We start from the raw sequence: 20,776 nt of genomic DNA on the forward strand, positions 1-20,776 counted from the left end.
GAAGCGTTTGCTGTATGGGAACAGTTCAAATAGATCGCGCGCATGGCTGAGATACCGATAATCCGATCAGCTGCTGTATAGCTGTGATTCCACACTCAGAAACAGTGGGTTAAATACTCAGTGGTGCACTGGGAATAACAACACTAAAGCAGTGATGGTATTTAGAATAGTTTGGCCATTCGGTGCACCATTATATGGTTACGGGTTGATTACAATGAGATGCCTTAAACTAATAAATGATATGCGGTTAATTTCAATGTATTTGATAAAGCCGTGTCAAGGATGTGAATCTAAAAACTAAAGGGAAACCACACAGGAACAGTAGCACTGTTTGACGCTGGTTTGAAAAACTGAGTGGAGAGCTTGCGTGCACAAGGGATTGAGCTAAAGTGAAAATGTGCGTGGCTTTACGCCAAGTTTAGTTTTTATATATACAGTACAATTGTCTCTGAGAAGACTTCCAGGTTTAATTTAGCATGTGAAAGACCAGTCTGTTAGACATACACTGCTTATATTGTTATAGCTGTTTGGTATTGCAGTGCTTTTGACGATGATTCCAATTTTTCAGTATTCTCTACCGGCACTGAAAAGTACTGCAGGCTTATAACGTCTTTAGAGATTTTACACAAAGTTTAATTCATAGTCTGAAAAATATCAAATTATGCAGCTCTGATATGCAGGGTCTCTCTTAGTAATTAGATTATGTACATTTCTCAATGGCAGTTAGCACAGTAACAGTGGATTTTCAGCACTGGTCTGCAATTTTAAATTTCTTAGCAATTCTTTCTTGAAGTAACAGACCTCAGCTTTGTCAGTTGTTTGTGATTTGATAGTTTTTGTAGTACAAATGTGTCAGAATCCTCTATTGACATAAACACTGTAACTTATTATATGCATAGTATTTTGTGACAAATGAAAAAGCAATACATCTGTTTATAGAATTCATTGGTAATTTTTATATCTAGTCCTAATAGACAATATTGTCACAGGCTTTGTCATTTATTTTACATAGTGATATGAGCTGGTATAACAATTATATGGAATACTTTGACAGATGCAAATAAGTTCTAATATTTTTCCTTAGACTGAGTGATATTACTCATGTTGCATTACATTTTAGACAAAATATCTATAAATGAAATGAAAGTATTATGTACATAATTTGTTTTCCTACAAATGGGCAAATTAATAGAGTCATTATATTTTTCTATTATTCTAAATCCACAACTGCAAATTGAACAACATTGAGCGTATCTCATTTGCCTTTCTCCCATCAAGAATGTCAAAGTCTCAGAGATGTAGTTGTTTTGGGCTTTGATAATCTTAATGTATATTCATATCTGTGGGAAATTATTTTTAAATTCTTAACAATATTCGAAAAGGAATGTTGACAATTGGAAGATCATCTGTTTTTTAGAAACTGTATCCCATCCACTTCATATATTTGGGAACTGAAGGTGGTAGTAGTCTGATTTGCAAACCAAACTGTTTTTGTGTGCTTAAGGTATATCTGGAACACAGACCAAATGTCAATTTTCAGCATAATATGGAAAAAAATTTTAACCTGGTGAAGTGTATATGCGTGAATTGAAAAGTTCAAGAATGACCACTCAAGTTTCACAGATGAAGAGTGATTAGGGCACTCACTACTGCTGGTAACACTGAAAAGGCCCATGATATGGTTCTGTGAAATGGCCATCTAACTCTTGGACTAAGTGTGATAATAATGTAGGAGACCACATTGGAAAATGATGCCCAAATAAACACTGTGTTCTTTCTGTATTCACTTTTATAAAAATTTTGTGGATACTTCTTGACTTACCCTTATCTATATATATAAAATCCCTATGTGCGTCCAGGTGTCCGTGTGTGGGTGTCTTCTGGTGAAGTGCGCATGCGCGGGGCACGGTACGATGCGCGATATTACTGTCAGAGAAAGTTAGAGGCGTTTTACGGAAATACATACCAGTATTACTGCGAGAGGAAATTAAAGGTACACAATACAGTGACGCATATTACAGCCACATACAAGCCAGTATTACTGTCAGAGGAGATTAAAGGCATATTACCGACGCGCACGCCTGTATTACCGCCAGAGAAAATTAAAGGTATATTACGGACGTACAAGCCAGCGGACGTACAAGACAGCGGACGTACAAGACGGTATCCTTCAATAAGGGCGCGGACAGGCATCCTTCAATAAGGCCGCGCACAAAAAGGCGACCTCAATTGGGCGCAGCGAATAAAGGCGCGCGTAAATAAAGATCTGCACCTTTGTTGCTCTTCACATATTCCAGAGCCATTTGAACTAAATTATCTACGAACGCCTTTATTCGCCGCGCTCAATTGAGGTCGCCCTTTTGAAGCTCGCCTTTTTGTGCGCGCCCTTATTGAATAGAGCCGTACAAGACAGTATTACTGTCACAGAAAATTAAAGACACACAATACACGGCCGCAGCCCACGAAGAACGGTCAGCTCAGCAAGTAAACATCAACAAAAGAAAGGCTGAAAGAAAGAAAAATACGACCAACGAAAAGAATGAGGTCAAAGTCCCTTGCCATTTAATATAGACTGTTCCTACTAATGTTTATACACTACTGTTCTAGCGCCCATTATTGTAACGGGCTAAATGACTAGTATGTAAATAAGATAGCTAAATATAAAATGAATGTTACAGATAATACCTAAATATTGAATGGATTCAAAACATAAGAACATAAGAAATTTGACAAATGAGAAGAGACCATTCACTCCAACAAGCTTGATTGCTTAATAACTAAGCTGTCCCAATATCTCATCCAGAAATGTCTTAAAGGTCGTCAAGGTTTCTACTAAACTGCATGTCTTGGTGGTGTGTTCCACATTCCCAGAACTCTTTGAGTAAAGAAGTGCTTTCTGGCTTCTATCCTAAATGTACTTCACCTTAATTTCTACTGGTGTCTACGCATATTCCACTGGTGTCCATGCCATTTAGTTAAAATAACTTAACTGGATTTACTTTATTGATGTCTTGTAGAATTTTGAAGGACTGGATTAGGTCTTCATGCAGCCTTCTCTTTTTAATTCCCTTGAGTCTGTCAGAGCACATGTCCTTAAGTCCTGGGATGCATATGGCTGTTCTCCTCTGCACAGCTTCAACTTCTGCTATGTCTTTTTATTTGTGTGGTGATCAGATCTGCACACAATACTCCAGATGCCATCTAATTGTGCATTATGTGGTCTAAGCATAGCATCGGTTGATTTATATTCAGGAGTTTTTATGATATTACATTTTATTTGCCATTTTAGTATATTCGGCATATTGCTTAGCTGATCAAAATATTGTGTCAACATAAACTCGACAACTCATCCAAACTAAACCTCATAACATTTGAATTAAGAATTGCTAGTATTGCCCTTGCTATCTATGGAATTACCACCCATTAATTGCCATTTTTCTGAATTTACAGATACACAATAATCTACTGTTTTATCAGTCTTATTTTTTAGTTAATTATGTAACTAAAAAGCAGTTTTAGTATTTGTAATTACTGTACATTTTATTTTAATAAGATATAAAGAGAAAAAATATTGGTATGGTGGTACCAGTACTAAAACTTGAGGGCAGCATGTCTAACTATAGACAAGACCAACAGAATACTGCTCACAGACTAGTGCATGCATTGAAAAAGATTTGATAAGTTAGTCAGGCTAAGTTATTTAACCTGGTGCCAGGTTAGAGAGCATGGACCAGGGAGAGAGCATGGTCAGGGCAGCATTCCCCTCAGGGCACTAGAGGACAGCCCCCTGGGTTGCTGTGGCACCACAGATTCTCACAGGGCATGCTGGGAGTTGGAGGTCACTGTAGTCCTGTTGGATTCCATGGGTGCCGCCAGGGGGAATTTCAGACCTCCTTAATGAGGTCTCCCAGGTGCAGCTTAAAAGGAGCTGTCTGCCTTCATTCTGGGAGCCAGAATTGGGAGAGAGAGAGAGAGAGAGAGAGAGAGAGAGAGAGAGAGAGAGAGAGAGAGAGAGAGAGAGAGACAGACAGACAGACAGACAGACAGACAGACAGAGCTTGTTAGAGGAGGAGTGGAGGCAGAGAGAGAAAGAGAGAGAGCCAAGGAGAAGGAAAAAGAGAATACTGGGGACTGTACTTGTGCTTTGTATTGTACTGTGCTGCTTGTGGGAATGGTATGGGAAGCATTCCCACTGTAAATAAACATGTGTTGTGCTGAAATGTGTGCCAGGTGTCTGTCTGTGTCGGGTTTGGGGCGGCTGGTGTGCCCCCTGCAGGCCACACTGGATAATAGAATACCAAAGCCTAAGCTGTCAAAAATTGTTAGGGTTTCATGATAGCTTTTCCTGATATTATTTTGGAGAATCAAGATTGTCAAGCTTGTTATACTGAACAGCCTGTTCTCATGAAAACTGTTCTACTGTAATGTTCTAAGAAGGGTGCCCCAGCTGTCTAAGAGACAAACTGCACTGAATCCTCTAGGAGGAAGCCTGGAAGCAATGAGGAATTACTTAAGCACATTTATGTTAGGCTGAATGCCCACTGCAAGCTCTTTTGTCCTTGGAATCTCTGTAGATTTTGTTTTTTTTTTTCTTCAGCTTATCTGAAGTTTTCATTTTTATTTCTGTCCTCCCAACCCTTTGACCTTATAGTCATATTCATCTTTAAAGTTGTAGACTTGTGATACTATATATAAGGACTGTATGTTTCTACTAATTATATACAGTAGAACCCTGATTATCTGAGGTATTGTGGACTGATGCTACCTTGGATAACTGAAAACTCTAATAAAATGGATGGCTGTGGCCAAATCAGATTAAAAATTACAGATATAAAAGATTTTGCTTATTTCTATTTATTTATCTTTAAGCCTTTTTCATACCTTAGTGAATTTATTGTTATTTGCTTCTTTGCCACAATGTTCCACAGTCACCTCAGGTTCAAAATGTCAGCATGTGTAGAGTTTTCCTGCTGTTCAATATACAAAAGTGCTGTTTCAATGGCATTTAGACTGTCTGTATGTGGATTTTATATGTAGTCCTCATTGCCATATAAACACAAAAACCCAAAGTAAACACAAGATTAAAACATGTGTACACTGTCAACACTGGCAACACACTAACAATAGCTGAGGGGTGAGCAGGAGAGAGGTAAGAGAGTCATGTTAACATTCCCACAGTCACCAGCTCCTCGACAGTTCGCTCAATACAGTCAGGATTAAAAGTATGGTGTTTACATGCTCAGTGCAGCACTTATGGCAAAGCATTTATGAATGATAAGAAAAGCAATGTATTACACATAGAGCTTCACTTTGGATAATGGGGAATGACAATCAGGGCACGGATAATTGGTTCTACTTTATCTATGTTATATAAGCTCATATTGATTTTTTTTGTTTTTTATTCATTTTTATTCTTAATTAATTTTTCATTTTTATTCTTAATTAATTAAATTTGTTTTTCTTTTCTTTCAACTATTTCTATAGTACTAGGGTGTTGTACCGTGTTAGCCATTATGAATGTAGTGAGAAGTCAAGCAAAATGACACCTTTTATTGGCTAACTAAAAAGATTACAATATGCAAGCTTTCAAGGCAACTCAGGCCCCTTCTTCAGGCAAGATGTAATCATCATTGATTACATCGTGCCTGAAGAAGGGGCCTGAGTTGCCTCGAAAGCTTGCATATTGTAATCTTTTTAGTTAACTGTTTCTATGATATTTTGTAAAATACTTTGAGCTGCATCCTATGTAGGAAAATGTGCTATAAGAAATAAATGTTGTTGTCCCTCCCTTTCAAAGATCCAAGAGTACAGTGGGAAAAGGATCTCTCACTCAACATCTCAGAAAAGGAGTGGAAAGTTGCAATGCACAGAATTCACTCGAGCTCCATATGCGCAAAGCATAGAATTATTCAACTTAAAATTATATATCAAGCACATCTGTCTCGTTTAAAATGTCCAAAATGTTTCCAGGGCAAGATCCAACCTGCAAACGTTGCAATCAAGTTCCAGCCTCACTGGGTCACATGTTTTAAGCATGTACCAAATTAACATTATTCTGGACCAAAATCTTTAAATGCCTTTTAGACAGACTTGGTGTCACAATCCCTCCTAACCCATTAACAGTTGTGTTTGGTGTTCTTCCAGATGGGCTTAAAGTGGAGAAAGACAAACAAACTGATTGTCTTTACTACACTATTGGCACGCAGACTTATCTTGCTCAATTGGAAGAATCCTAACTCACCTATTCTAAGTCGGTGGGTAACTGATGTTATATATTATTTGAAATTGGAAAAAATCAAATCCTCACTTAGAGGATCTGTACAAAACTTTTTCAAAACCTGTCAGGATCTAATCAGTAACATTTTAGAATAAGCATTTTAATTGAGGAAGCAGATTCTCTCCCCTCTTTTTTTTACTCTATTTATTTTTATTCATTTATTAATTTATCTATTTACTTATTTTTACTAGTTTAAAGTTTTACTCTGCTGGCCTAGCTCTCTTTCTCATGGGTGAGGGTTGATTTGTTTCAAACCTAGTTTTGTAAAACTTATTTGCATGTAATGTTATTTGATTTTAATAAAATCAATAAAGTCCAAAAAAAAAAAACAAAACAAAAGAAATAAATGTTGTTGTAATGCCCTGATATATTAACAATCATTTACATCAAAAGGCGAGGCTTTTTGTGAGCTATGGTCGGAAAGAAAACCCAAAATAAAAGTTCTTATACAGGTTAAAATGTGAATTACACTATTGTCTCTAAAATGTAACAAATAATAAATAATAGTAATAGTAAAATAAATGTGAGATAGATCTGCATATTATTGACACTGAATATGACTTTAATAAAGGTCAAACAGTGATCCCATTTTAGGAATTAAGGACAATCCAGTTCAATAATGTTTAAAAGATATCCACAGTGGACTCTGCAACTATTTTGAGTAATTTTTTCAAACATCTAGCTGAAACCAGGGATCTAAGGAATAGGTACTATGTTTCAGGTAAGAAATTATTGATCAAATTTGCTTTCCTGTCATGAACTGAACTTGATAAGGTGATCAATTACAAAGTGGCCATGAGTGAGTATAGGAATGTACATGAGTGAGTCTTGTAATAGACTGGCATCCTGTCCAGGCCAGTTTCCTGCCTTGCACCCAGTGCTGCTAGGATGGGTACTGGCCTCCCACAGCCCTGAAGCATCGCATGTGATGATCCATTAGCACTAGATAGGGAAGTTAACTGCTTAGCCTGCAATCTTATGTTATTTACAGTAGTTTATTCTTATCGAAATATATAAAATCCTTCCACACATCTCCCTATTTACTAAACCTGTTTTCTCTCAATTCAGCATTAAAGAGAGCAGGAATCTAATCCCAAGAGCATCCAGTGTCAGACAAAATGTACAGACTGTTAAAAGGACATTCAATCAAAATAATAAAAATCAACACAAGGTGTCAAAGGGCAAAGCAAGGGTCAAAACCAAAAGAGAGAAACAACAAAGCCAAAATCGTAGTCAAAGGGAAGAGCTTTGTTTCAAAATATCTGTAATCAGTCCAAAGTAAGTAGTACGTTAAGTTTGGTTTAATCTTGGACATTCATGACTATTGTAGGGTGATCTTTATACTGGTGCATCAATGACATCACAAGTGGCATGGCCCTGGTGCTTTATAAGAAATCCCCAATGAAACAGACAATGCGAACTCACCAAATAGTGGCACTATCCATCCCCAAAACTAAACCAAAGCTCTAAACAAAATTCAGATTGGAGTATTGGATTCCTTGTGTGTAAACCTCCTTTAACACCCCGTAAAAATGCCAAGATTAGTATTTCATCTTTAGGGAAACCAAAAAAGAAGCTCCAATCATAACAGACAATTATAACAAAATGCTGTATCTCAGGACATTTACTGGATCTATTAAGATTGGCAAATCAATGCTACCTGTATGTTTAAGGGTGTGGAAAGAAAACTGAAATGCAAATGTGCCAATGCTCATGCAGACACAAAGAAAATTAGTGTATTGTAAACACAGACAATGATAAAGACTGGACTTAAACCCAGTCTCCTACATCTGTTAGGCACCAGTCCTAAGCACAAAAAACAAAGTTGTGAGTCTAGGACTCACTAGGGCTATTGTTCCATTGTGCTCCCCATCCATGAACTTATTTTTACTAAGAATAGTATCAATTATGCCAGACATTTCCAGTTTCTTATGAGGGTTCATTTGGTGTGTTAGTCGGGTTAGAGAGTTATTTCATATACTATTTAATAGTTTCAGTCCATGCAGACCAGTAAAGTTTGAAACCTGTTGTTCTCCTGTTATGATGTAATGTTTATTATTCTGGTTTAAGAGCGCATGTGGTATCATGACAGCAAGATGAACTATTTTAATTATCTGTTTTTGAGAGCAGTTGTTTTATATCGGCTGGAGTTATTGGTAAACCAATAGTCCCAAAGCTTAGATCTGAGGCTTCCAAAATATCAATCAACTTTGAAAGAGTACTACTATTAATATTCTTTACAGTTCTGATTCTGGACTGCATTTGTTGGCAAGGCAAAGAACAGATTAAAAGTAATCAGATAATGATTGGAAATGGTTCAACTAGCAGAATGTTGGAATGTTAGCATAAAGAATGATAAATCTAATATATGATTTTTAAAGTGAACAGTGTCTTTCACATTTTAAAAAATCTACTGAAGCAATCAGAAAGCTTTTGCAAATAATGTTCATTTCCATATCTTTCATAAAGTTACATCAGGACTACTTTATTATATAATTTACAGAAGGGTCATACACAACATTTTTATACATGACTAAAAATAAAGAATATAATCCATCACATGTGCAGATAAAACATAGTTTTAAAAGTTATAGAGGATTCATGAGCATAAAAGGTTATAATATTTCCCAGTTATTTTAGATTCATTCATCTTTAAAGATTATTAAAACTTCTTATACAATGCCTATAATGAGAGATTTATGGAGAAAGGTAAAGGAAACGGATCTGTTGTGAACACTAGGGACAGTAGGGTGTTCAAAGATATAATTTAGCTAAAAAAGATGACAGGGAAATGGACAGAAATAAAAAGAGCTCTCAAATATGTAGTCTTTAAATAGTCAGGGGTAGGAAACCATAAGAAGTAAGCCAGATATGATCATCACAGTCTAAAACAACAAATAAAAGTGAACATTAACATAAAGCAAAAGGTCTTCACACTAACTTTTTTCACAGTAACATTCTTTTTTTCATTATGTTTTTAGATTTTTCTAATACTAGCATAATAAGATGCTGCTTCTGGACAGTGTTGATGTATAGATTTTGCATTTTTAGAAAAGTCTTCTTTGCATCTGTGAATGTGGTGGTGATTAGTGTTAACTGACAAAAATTTACTAAAGTATTCTTGTCATAATTTCCATTACAGATGCATGACAGGTTTTAATACAGTGATGTCCGTGGGATTGGACGTACAAGTCACAGTAAATTTATGATTTTTTTTGGAATTGGGATTACAATTTAGTAGGCTTGAAATATTTTATTCGGAACAAATGGATGCTTAATTTAGAATGCTTTGACAAGAGGAAGTTTAGTGTGTGAAGTTATTATATGAAACAGATTGTTTAGACTTGCACACCTAGTGAAAGATTTCACTTAAATTAATTACCTCAAATTAGGGATTAAACTTAATGTACTTTTTCTAATGTGTTGCTACATATTTTCTATGAAAATACACTATTTAAATATGTTGTATTTTTCTGTGCTTGTTGCCTGCTATTAATATAGTAACTCTTTAATAACCACAGTACCAAAACAGTAAAAGTACTTATTCATTAGAATTACTATCTCAAAGCGCATTACAACAACAGAAAATAGGCACTCAGAACTACTTATAACCCTCATGGCTAAATCAATTTGAAAATTTGCTTTTACACAGTGGGATGACATATATGAGGACACAATGAAACCAAACAGACTCCATTTCATATTTGCATTTGGGGGACAAAAGTTCAGGCCTTGCTTTAAGATCAGATTATCTTATTCCTGATTATGAGCAGGTAGACCTATCAGGAAAATAAAAGCATCCCAATTATTGTGAAAATGTGGTATTTTATTACTTTACCACCATCTGTGCATATATTTCTGAAAACAAAATGATTGCAGATTGTTTTTAATTATGTGGCATATTTGCAAATGCATGTAATGGTTAAGCATCTCTGTGTGAGATCTATTCCTGTTGTATGTAAAGTTAAGACGTGCTTGAATGATGCCAACTCTCTCTCTCTGATCCTACATAGGGTATACATCTTTCAACATTTTGGCATCTTTTATAGGGATTATGTTTCTTGTTTATAAATATGCCTTCAGTACAATTATCACTTATTTGTTTGTTTTCAGACTTGGAGATCTGAGCTTGCATAAGTCTTTTTGGAGCAGAATACTTAACTTTCTAAAAGACTGACCAAGTAGTGTGAAGGTGGTCAATAAAATCCCATGTATGAACATTCTGAAAACTGAATTCTCTTAAGACGTTATGCTCAATCTCAGATTGTATTCCTTGTCACCAATATCTGTAAAGCCAAATTTAAAAAGAAATTATCCATCCATAATCAAACCTATTTTTATTCATTGCAGGGTTACAGACGTCAAACTCTATCCTAGCAGCATTGACCACAAGGCTTTAATCAACCCTGAACAGAGTGCCTGCCCTCTCTGTGGCATATTTATGTACTGTACACATTCAAAAATTTATGCACACACCTTTGGAATGAAAGAGAAAGCCCAGAATACACACAGAAAAAGCATAAAGACATGATGAGAATTTTCAAAATCCACACAGATAATGCCTGGGATTTAAACCCAAGACTCTGAACCCAATACCCATCCACCATGGTGACTATTAGTAAGAAAATGAGCCTGCATTTAAGGATGAAGAGGCATTTCTGAAAAAGTGGTGTCATGAAAACTTAAAAGTGTTAGTTATCAGGGGCCTCATGTATAAACGGTGCATACGCACAGAAATGTTGCGTATGAACGTTTCCACGCTCAAATCGCGATGTATAAAACCTAAACTTGGCGTAAAGCCACGCACATTTCCACGGTAACTCATACCTTGGAATACGCAATTTCTCTGCTCGGTTTTGCAGACTGGCGGCACCCAGCGTCAAAGCAGTGCTACTGTTCCTGTGTGGTCACCCTTTCTTAGACCCACGTTCCTGACGCGGCTTTATAAATACACTGAAATTAACTGCATATTGTTTATTAGTGTAATGCATCTGATTGTAATTAACCTGTAGCAATATAATGGTCCAGGGAATAGCCATAGTATTCCAAATACCATAACTGCTTTAGCGTTGTTACTCTCACTGCATCTTCTTCTTCTTTCAGCTGCTCCTGTTAAGGGTTGCCACTGCGGATCATCTTTTTCCATATTACTCTCACTGCACCACTCGGAGTATTTATATCACTGTATCTGAGTGGGGAATCACAGCAGCAATTGATCGGAAAGAGAATTATCGGTATACAGTTTCAAGTACACACTACCTCAACCACGGCAAAAAGCGTCAAAAGCCTTTCCTGTATGGACCTTGCGTTTCAGAAACAGTTTCATCCCAAGAACTATAAACGCACCCAATCAGTCCATCAAGTGCTCCTTATAGAACTGTTTGTACTTATAAGTACAATGACCTCACTGTAAACTTACACTATAGTTATAATATTGCACAACCTGCGCCACTTTATAAAGCGCGTATGATGACAATATCATTTTTAAGATGAAATGCAGCAAAATATGTTGCTTATAGTATACAGATAAAACTTTAACTTCATTTAAATAATCTGTATTGTTAATAATTAAACATGTGAGGACACGGTGCCACAGCGCTAGCTAGTTCACGGATAGCTCCTGCCTTGCGCTGTATTATTGCTGGTGCTGACGCGACACTGGAAGGATAGACGAATAGCATAATTAGACATGTACTACGAAGATATTTCAATGTTCCTTAAAAGTTTTGAAGAATCGGCGTTCTAAGCTTACAGATGGCTTAACGTCTATTACAGAGCTGATTGTGTGGCGTTTGGGTATTTGGAGAAAGAAAAGGAAGGACAGGAATTGGAGGTTAGCACGTTTGAAAGAGACAGTACTTCTGTAATAAATTATGTCATCGAAGGTCGCACATGGCGCAGCAAGCCTCTTGTGTGAGATATGAACAATCACTGCGCCACCGTGTTCCCATGTTTAATAACATGCTTTCATTCCTATCATCATGAAAATGATATCACGTATACATCTCAGTATTTTAATTATTCAGAGAGCTGTAATATCACGAATGTAATGGATTCTGTGTCCTGTCGGAGAAAGAGAAAGAACGGAAGCACATAGTGATTCACACACATAGAGCACATAGAAGATCAAATACAGAACAAAGCATTTAACGCGCTACTTGAGAAACTAGTAAAATAAACGATTTTAAGATGAAGTTTATGATGTTCTACTTTAATAGCAAAATAAACTACGTGATTAAAGTGGAAATTTCGAGATTAAAGTTGACATTTTCATGCTTTTTTTCCCCACTGTGTGCCTATTTTTTTGTCTGTTCCCTAATAAGCTTTCATATGACACTAAGACGGTGGGCTATGACTTGCCTTTTCACGGCGACTTTGATATGTGATTTCTTTTTTATTTCGGGCGCTGTGCGACTTTGTGAACTTGATCTTTCAAGTTTCTCCGACACTCTGTCACTCGATCAGCTTTCTTTTGTTGATTATACCACTGTTTAAACCAACAAATAGTACGTTTTTCCTTTGCCTCCACTTGGTATTCGCTGAAATTCTTATATTTTCCCCTGTGCTTTTCCCATTGTCTTTTCACAGAAGGCTATTTATATTGATTTGCATATTCAAAGAGGCGTAATTCTGGGAGGAGTTGGGGCGGAACAGAAGGCGCGTGCACGTGCGTTACTTTTCTGTAGTGGAAGAACGTGAAAGTTTGTGTACGCACAGATTCCTGCATCTGGATTTTTCTGTGCGTACGCGCAATCCCGCTTTTGTGCTTACGCCATGTTATAGTGTGAGTTCTACGCACGGCGTTATACATGAGGCCCCAGGTGATTACTGAAAAAAATCAGAGCTAGACGGAAATACTGTATGTTTAATAACTATAGAGCTATTTCAAATTTACCTTTTCTTGCTAAAATACTTGAAAAGTAGTCATTACACAGCTTCAGTCTCACATTTCACATCACAATGTACATTAGAAATTCCAGCCTGGCTTTACAGAAGTCACAGTACAGAAATAGCAGTACCCTGTGGTGTAAACAACATTCTAATATCCTCTGATGAAGGAAGTTCTACAGCAATTATGCTGTTTGGTTTAAGTTCAACCTTTGGCACCATTGACCATTCTATTCTGTTACATAGGCTGGAAAATGACATTATACTCTCAGGAATCATTCTTGTGCGGTTTAGTTCACACATTGCCTGGAAATTGTGGGGTCCACTCATGCAAAGGCTCACACTATCATTAGAAATCACTAGTTAGCCTAAAGTACAAGTCTTTAATGATATTGGTAGAAACTGAAAGAAACTCACACGGACATAGGGAGAAAATGGAGACTCCACTCAGTAAATATATGGGAAGGCAACATTCAAATCCATGAGGTGCTATTATCCTATTTATCTGACATTTGTTACAGTATTGCTATAATTTTGGTTGTGTGTCATGTTAATGTTTTTGAATGAATGCAGTTTTAAAAGCACAACTGCAACATTCTTGGTCTCTGTAATGTTGATTGAAGATGATTGAAGATGGTGCCGACTGGTGTGGCTGGCTGTCTGCTCGTCTCTCTAGTCTATGTTTTAACTTTGTTTTTATGTTTTAGTTTATCCCAACGGCCACTGTCCTATGATCGTGAGTCTTTACTAAACATATTTTCTGACTTGCTTTCCTCTCAATTTTCATCTCCTGGTTGGATTTTTTGTGAACCTCTACCTTTGTTTTATTCATCTCCTGACTTCTTCACCCGCCGCCGTCGTGGGAAAAGAGCCGGAATTGCTGTTAAACAACGCCGACTCAAGTCCCAGAGCTTTGATTCCCGATGCCTGCGAGTCATCTATGACCCATCTTCTCCTGCTCAGGACTCCATCACTGGTTCATGGGCGCCGGACACCGGATTTAATTTCTCCATTTCAAGACAGCATCACTTTTCCTCGGCCTGCAATCGAGTAGTAAACATTGCTAATCTTCGCACGCTCACCTGTGCTCATCCTGCAACTAGCTCTTCTACCTCTATCAAGGCTGCTCTCTTGAACGTGAGATCAGTGTCTAATAAAACTTTTATTCTGCAAGACTTTATTACCTCAAATAATCTAGATTTCTTCTTCATCACTGAGACTTGGATTTTAAATGGTGACTCTTCTTGTTTTACTGACATGACTCCACCAGGTTATTCATTTTTAAACTCTCCTCGCCTGACTCGTGGTGGTAGTGGGGGGGGATTGGGTTTGCGGGGGGGGGGGGGGGGGGGAGTGGTTTGCCACTATTTTTAAAAGTATGTTCTTGTGTCGGGGCCTTACAAGGGGTCCGTTTAGCAGCTTTGAACTTCAACTTTTCGAAGTGTGCAGCTCCCCTTCTCTGCTGTTTGCCGTGGTTTATAGACCTCCTGTAATTAATGATACTTTCATCTCTGAATTCTCTGATCTCTTGGCTGATATCACCCTCTCTCGTGATAAAGTTTTTATTGTTGGTGATTTCAACATTCACGTTTGTTGTCAATCGAAACCTTTGGTCAATGACTTTTTATCACTTTTGAACTCATTTGATTTTATACAGCATATTAATACGCCAACCCACTCTCTTGGTCACACCCTTGATCTCGTTCTTACTCGTGATATTTCAGTGAATAATATTGATTTATGTGACGTTTCTTTTACTGATCATTTTCTATAGGCCTAATGATGGATCTGAATATTACTGTTGATGTCCCGACTAATAGCTGTCCCCCACGCTGCTCGCGCTTTTTAAATTCTTCTATTATATCTAATTTTAAAACCATTTTCTCTAGTCTTTATGTGCATGACCAAAATAATGGTATCGATGATTCTGTCGTAAAATTTAATTCTTCCTGTAAAACGATTTTAGACTCAATTGCTCCGCTCAAGATACACAGTAAAAAGGGTAGACCTGCTCCTTGGCTAAATGAAAATACACGATCGCTGCACCACGCCTGTCGAACTGCTGAACAGCGTTGGAAAAAAAGATGGACTGATTGTCTCTAAACAGATTTTTAGGACTTCTCTTTTCAATTTCCAGGCCGAAGTTAAGATAACGAAACAAAACTTCTTTGTTGATTTAGTATCCCCTCACTCAAAGAATCCTAGGGTCTTATTTAATTCAATTAATGCGGCCACTCACCCCCACTCTGCGATGGGATCAAATAGCATTGTTCATTCATGTGACCAGTTTCTATCATTCTTTGTCAGCAAAATTGATACTATCCTCCGTGGCATTGTTCAAATGGGCTATGAACTTCCTACTGTTAATCATGACATTGTCTTAGAATCCTTTGATCAGGTCTCACTTTCACAGCTAAAAAGAACTATTGACACCCTTAAACCAGCCCCCAGCCCTCTGGATATTGTACCACCACGTCTCTTAGTGGAAGCCTTTGATGTGTTGGGCCCACCCTTACTAGCCATCATCAATGATTCTATTAGTTTGGGAGTTGTGCCCTCATTTTTTAAACATGCTGCAGTCCGTCCCCATCTAAAAAAGGCAGAATTAGATCCTGGAGTTTTAGCCAATTTTCACCCAATTTCCCAACTGCCATTTCTGGCTAAAATTTTAGAAAGAATTATTTATAATCAATTGGTTGATCACCTTAACTCCAGCAATTTATTTGAAATCTACCAATCTGGCTTTAGACGTTATCATAGTGTTGAAACGGCACTCCTAAAAGTGTTCAACGACATCTCTCTTATTACTGACTCAGGTGATGCGGCAGTCCTTCCCCTCCTTGACCTGTCCGCTGCCTTTGACACTATTGACCATGAGATATTGCTGATGCGGCTTGAACATCTTGTTGGGCTTAAAGGGGCTGCTCTTAACTGGTTCAGGTCATATTTAACTGGTAGACACTTTCAGTGACTTTTAATTCATCTTCTTCTTCTACTGCTCCTCTTAAATATGGTCTTCCTCAGGGATCCATTTTAGGTCCTATTTTATTCTCCATATACCTTCACCCTATTGGAGCTATTTTTAGGAAATTTAACATTTCTTTTCATTGCTATGCTGATAATACTCAGGTTTATATTCCTGTCTGCAACTCTACAACAAATCAACTCCACAACTGTCTGTCTGAACTAAGATCCTGGATGGCTAATAATTTTCTTGATCTAAATCAAAATAAAATGGAGGTGCTTATAGTGGGTCCATCAGCTAAAGCCCAAATTTGTCTTGGACTTCTCGGCTCTTTCTCTGTCTTTTCCAAACCTCAAGTCTACAATCTTGGTGTTACCTATGATAGTAACCTCTCTTTTGAGAAACAAGTAAATTCTGTAGTCAAGAGTTGCTTTTTCCAACTTCGTCTATTAGGTAAGATAAAGCCTTTTTTATCTTCTAGGGATCTTGAGATAGCTACTCATGCATTTATTTTTTCTCGCCTCGATTACTGCAACTTGCTGTATTCTGGGATTAATAAATCCCTGATACACAGGTTACAGTTGGTCCAAAATGCTGCCGCTCGCTTTCTGGTTGGGGCAAGAAAGTATGATTCTGTTTCTCCAATATTAGCTTCTTTACACTGGCTGCCTGCCAGTTTTCGAATTGATTTTAAAATCTTCCTGCTAGTTTTTAAATCTTTACATGGGCTTGCTCCTGCCTATTTATCTAAACTGTGTGTTTACATCAGCCATCTAGAGTGCTTAGATCTTCTGGTCAGCTGTCTCTGGTTGTCCCTCGTACCAAGTGTAAAACTAAGGGGGCGCAGGGCTTTTGCAGCTGCTGCGCCTCGCCTGTGGAACTCTTTACATCATCACATAAAGGAGTCGTCTACAATTGATCTGTTCAAAACAAGATTAAAGACTCATTTCTATTCACTTGCATTCCATGACCTTCAGTAATACTGATAGTTTCCTCTTTGTGATTATATAACATTACTTCTATTTTTTATGTATATAACATTACTTCTATTTATTATGTATTTTATTTTATGTTCGTATATTTTATTTCTATTTATGTTTTATGTTAATTTGTTTTGTTTTTCATTTATTCTATTATTGTAAAGCACTTTGGCCACAGCATTACTATGTTGTTTTAAATGTGCTATATAAATAAATTGATTTGACATGTGTGTACAAATGTCCTGTCAGTAAATCAGTATACTGAGAATTCAAATATGGTGTCCTACAGAACTCAGTATATGAACCTTTATAGTTTTCACTTTATGTGTTTCCATTGGGATCAATCATTAGAAAACAACATTCATTTTCTCTCATATGCAGATAATACCCAGCTATACCCTTTTTTAAGAACAAATGACACTTTCTTCTCATAGTGTCCTTAATTATGTCAGTGAGTTAAAAGAGCGGATGGACGAGAACTACTTGTCTCTGAATACAGAAAAAATATAAATGTTATATATTGGGGGTATTTTCCGTACGTTGCTTAAATCATCAGAGATCAGATGCCTCATCTTGGATGAGTTAATGCCGGTGAAACTCATCCGGGATAAGTCAGTTTTTTAAACACAGCTGTGTAGTAGATTTGCCTAGCTGGATCCAATCATCCGAGATGATTGCGCGCGCCTGCACTGATTGAAAAGCCCGTATATATTGAGTCTAGAAAATATGATCAGCAAGTCTTTGATAGGCTGCAACAAAATGAAGAAAGAATGGGCACATTTTTTTCACACAAGCAGATCAGAACCTTTTACTCGAAGGATATGAAGAATTTCAAGATTTAATATGCACAAGGGGTAACACTGCAAAAGCAGCCCAAACCAGAAAAGACAGCTGGCAAAAAGTGGCCGACAAATTAAACACGTAAGTAGTGTGCATTGTACTTACTGAATGCAGCATTTCATTTCCTATGTGTCAGATTAATTATTATTTAATATGTCATAATTCCAGATCAAATGTGACCACAAGGAGAACATGGGGACAGGTTAAAGTGAAGTACAAGAATATACTTCAAACTGGTAAATGTTGGTATATAACTATTTAAAGAATTGTTGACATAAAGAATCATATATAATATAAAAAAACATTAATTTTAAAGCTAATAAGAAGAAGGCAGACAAGCAAAAAACAGGTGGAGGTCCATGCGGTCCAGACCTAACCCATGCAGAAGAGTTGGCTCTCCAGCAAAATGCTCATCAACCTGTTTCTGAGGGCATTCCAGGGGGGAAGCTCCTCCTCAGAACCAGTGGCAGGATGCAGTGGTCACTTCATTTCAGGTAAAGGATGGTCATTGCATATATTTGTCCTCCATGTGTGCCATAGGTATGTTCCATATAGCCCTCTTTTTTGTTGGGTCAGTTGCAGGGAATGTCATATCCCTTGAACTTATGTCTGACCAACGAGATATTGACGAAGGTCAAATATTTGATGAAGACATGGTGTCTGATAATTCATCAGGAGGAGAGGTAAATTTTCCAAATAATGTTTGAACAAACTCCACTCTGATCAGTCCCATGTGCTAATCGTGATTCAGGAGCCTGTAGCCAGCACACATGTCCCTTTTGGAACAAAGTCCACATCAAAAAAAGGAGATGGTGAGGTTGGTTGAGCCATTTGTTGTACTTTATACAAAATGAGATACTGTGTATACAATATGAAGGAAAAAAGTAATTTGTAATTGCGTATTTATTTGCAGAAAAATGTGAGGGCTCTATACAAGAGATATCTTCAACAGAAAATCACATACAGAAAACTAAAAATGAGAAAAATACAGCAGGACATGGAACTTCATGAACTGAGGACAACCAAAATGAAGTTGCAGATACAAATACTAGAAAAACAATTGGTAACAAAATTCTCTTATCTCTTTCCCATATGTATATGTGTATGCGTGAGTGTATCCTTAATTATGTTCTCCTTCTTACAGGCAGAAGGGCAGTAATATACAATAAATAACTTTTGTGTGAAACCACTGTTGTCTTTTTCATTGAAAATATTGGGCCACAATTCTGTCTCTGGCAGCTCTGCCACTGGTTTGCTCAAGGTGCACTGGGTCAAGGTCATCATCAGGCTGTACCAAAACCTCAGGGACTCTCTCTTTTGTGATGGTCGCTATGTTGTGTAAGACAGCATGCAACAATTATGTCACATGCTCTGTCAGGTGCAACCCTCAGGCTTTTCAGACATTGAAATTGCTCCTTCGTTTCAATTCGTGCCCTTGTCCTAGACAGAGCTGCATTATATCGAGTCTGTGGTCCAGGGTTAGGGTTAGGAAACGAGGTCATTAGAAAATGCCTACAGGCATATCCCCTGTCCCCAAGCAGGATTCCAGCATGATGACCTGTGGAATATGTAAAAATTGTGAATACAATTCACACATCACCATGATTTATAATTAGATTATTACCTTGTTCAAATGTCCGATACAGGTGTGACTCCTTAAAAATTTTTGAGTCATGAACAGACCCTAGCCATTAGCCTCCACATTTGATACAAGGTAGGATGCATCACAGATCATCTGAGAATTTATAGCATGTAGGTCAAACAATTTTACTGTATGTCAACATGCCTATTGGCTATTTTCAACTCTTACAAAAAGTTACATTACCTGCACGTTAATACTGTGGAAGCCTTTTCTGTTTATGTACAGTAATCCCTCGCTACTTCGCGGTTCACTTTTCGCGGATTCACAACTTCGCGGGTTTTTAAATACAAGTGATTGCCCGCCTATCGCAGAAGTTATGTTCCAGACCCATCAGCAACAGGAGAAAATCCGCGATATAGAAAGACCATATAAATAAACATTTTTATAGTTTAAGCCTTAAAATACCCATCCCACATGCTTTAAACACATGTAAACTTATAAAACACACTTTGTTAACACATATGATATGTGGATGTCGGGCTAAGGATATGAGTAACATCTCACTATTATAAAACATTTTAACTTCACGCAAGACAAGACAGTGAGACAGGAAAATACAAGGCTTTAAAATTATTGACACGCAGAGCAACAAGCAGCACAAAGCCAGCACAAAGTCCACTTCTCCTTAACGTTCATTCAGCTCCCCACCCCCTTGACAATGCGAAGTAGCAGGAGCTTACTGCGCCTCCGGGGTGGGGGGTTTGAGCTAACGTGCGTTCAGCCCTCACACACCCACACACACACTTTTCCTCCTTCTGAACGCGCAGAGCGACAAGCAGGCATTTTGGCAGAAGCAGCACAAAGTCCATTTCTGCTCAGCGTGAGTTCAGCTGCCCCCCTTCACAAAGCGAGTGCAGACACATCGACGTCTGATAGCTGCATGCAGTGTGCAGTGTTGGTCTGCGGTGTTTAAGAATGTGGAAAGTGTTTAAGAGCATAGGAAGTGTTTATAAGAGTGTGGGAAAGGTTAACAAGAGAGTGAGAAAGGTTTATAAGAGTGTGGGAAGGGTTTATAAAGCCTTAAAATATGTATAAATAATAAAATAAATATAGGTCGCTACTTCACGGATTTTCACCTATCGCGGGGGGCTCTGGAACGTAACCCCCTCGATAGGTGAGGGATGACTGTAATCTCCATCATTTGGACCTGATGGGGCCTTTATTCGGATCTGCGTACAATCCAG

The sequence above is a fragment of the Erpetoichthys calabaricus genome, chromosome 1 (assembly GCF_900747795.2).
Source record: "Erpetoichthys calabaricus chromosome 1, fErpCal1.3, whole genome shotgun sequence".
Classification (NCBI taxonomy): domain Eukaryota; kingdom Metazoa; phylum Chordata; class Cladistia; order Polypteriformes; family Polypteridae; genus Erpetoichthys; species Erpetoichthys calabaricus.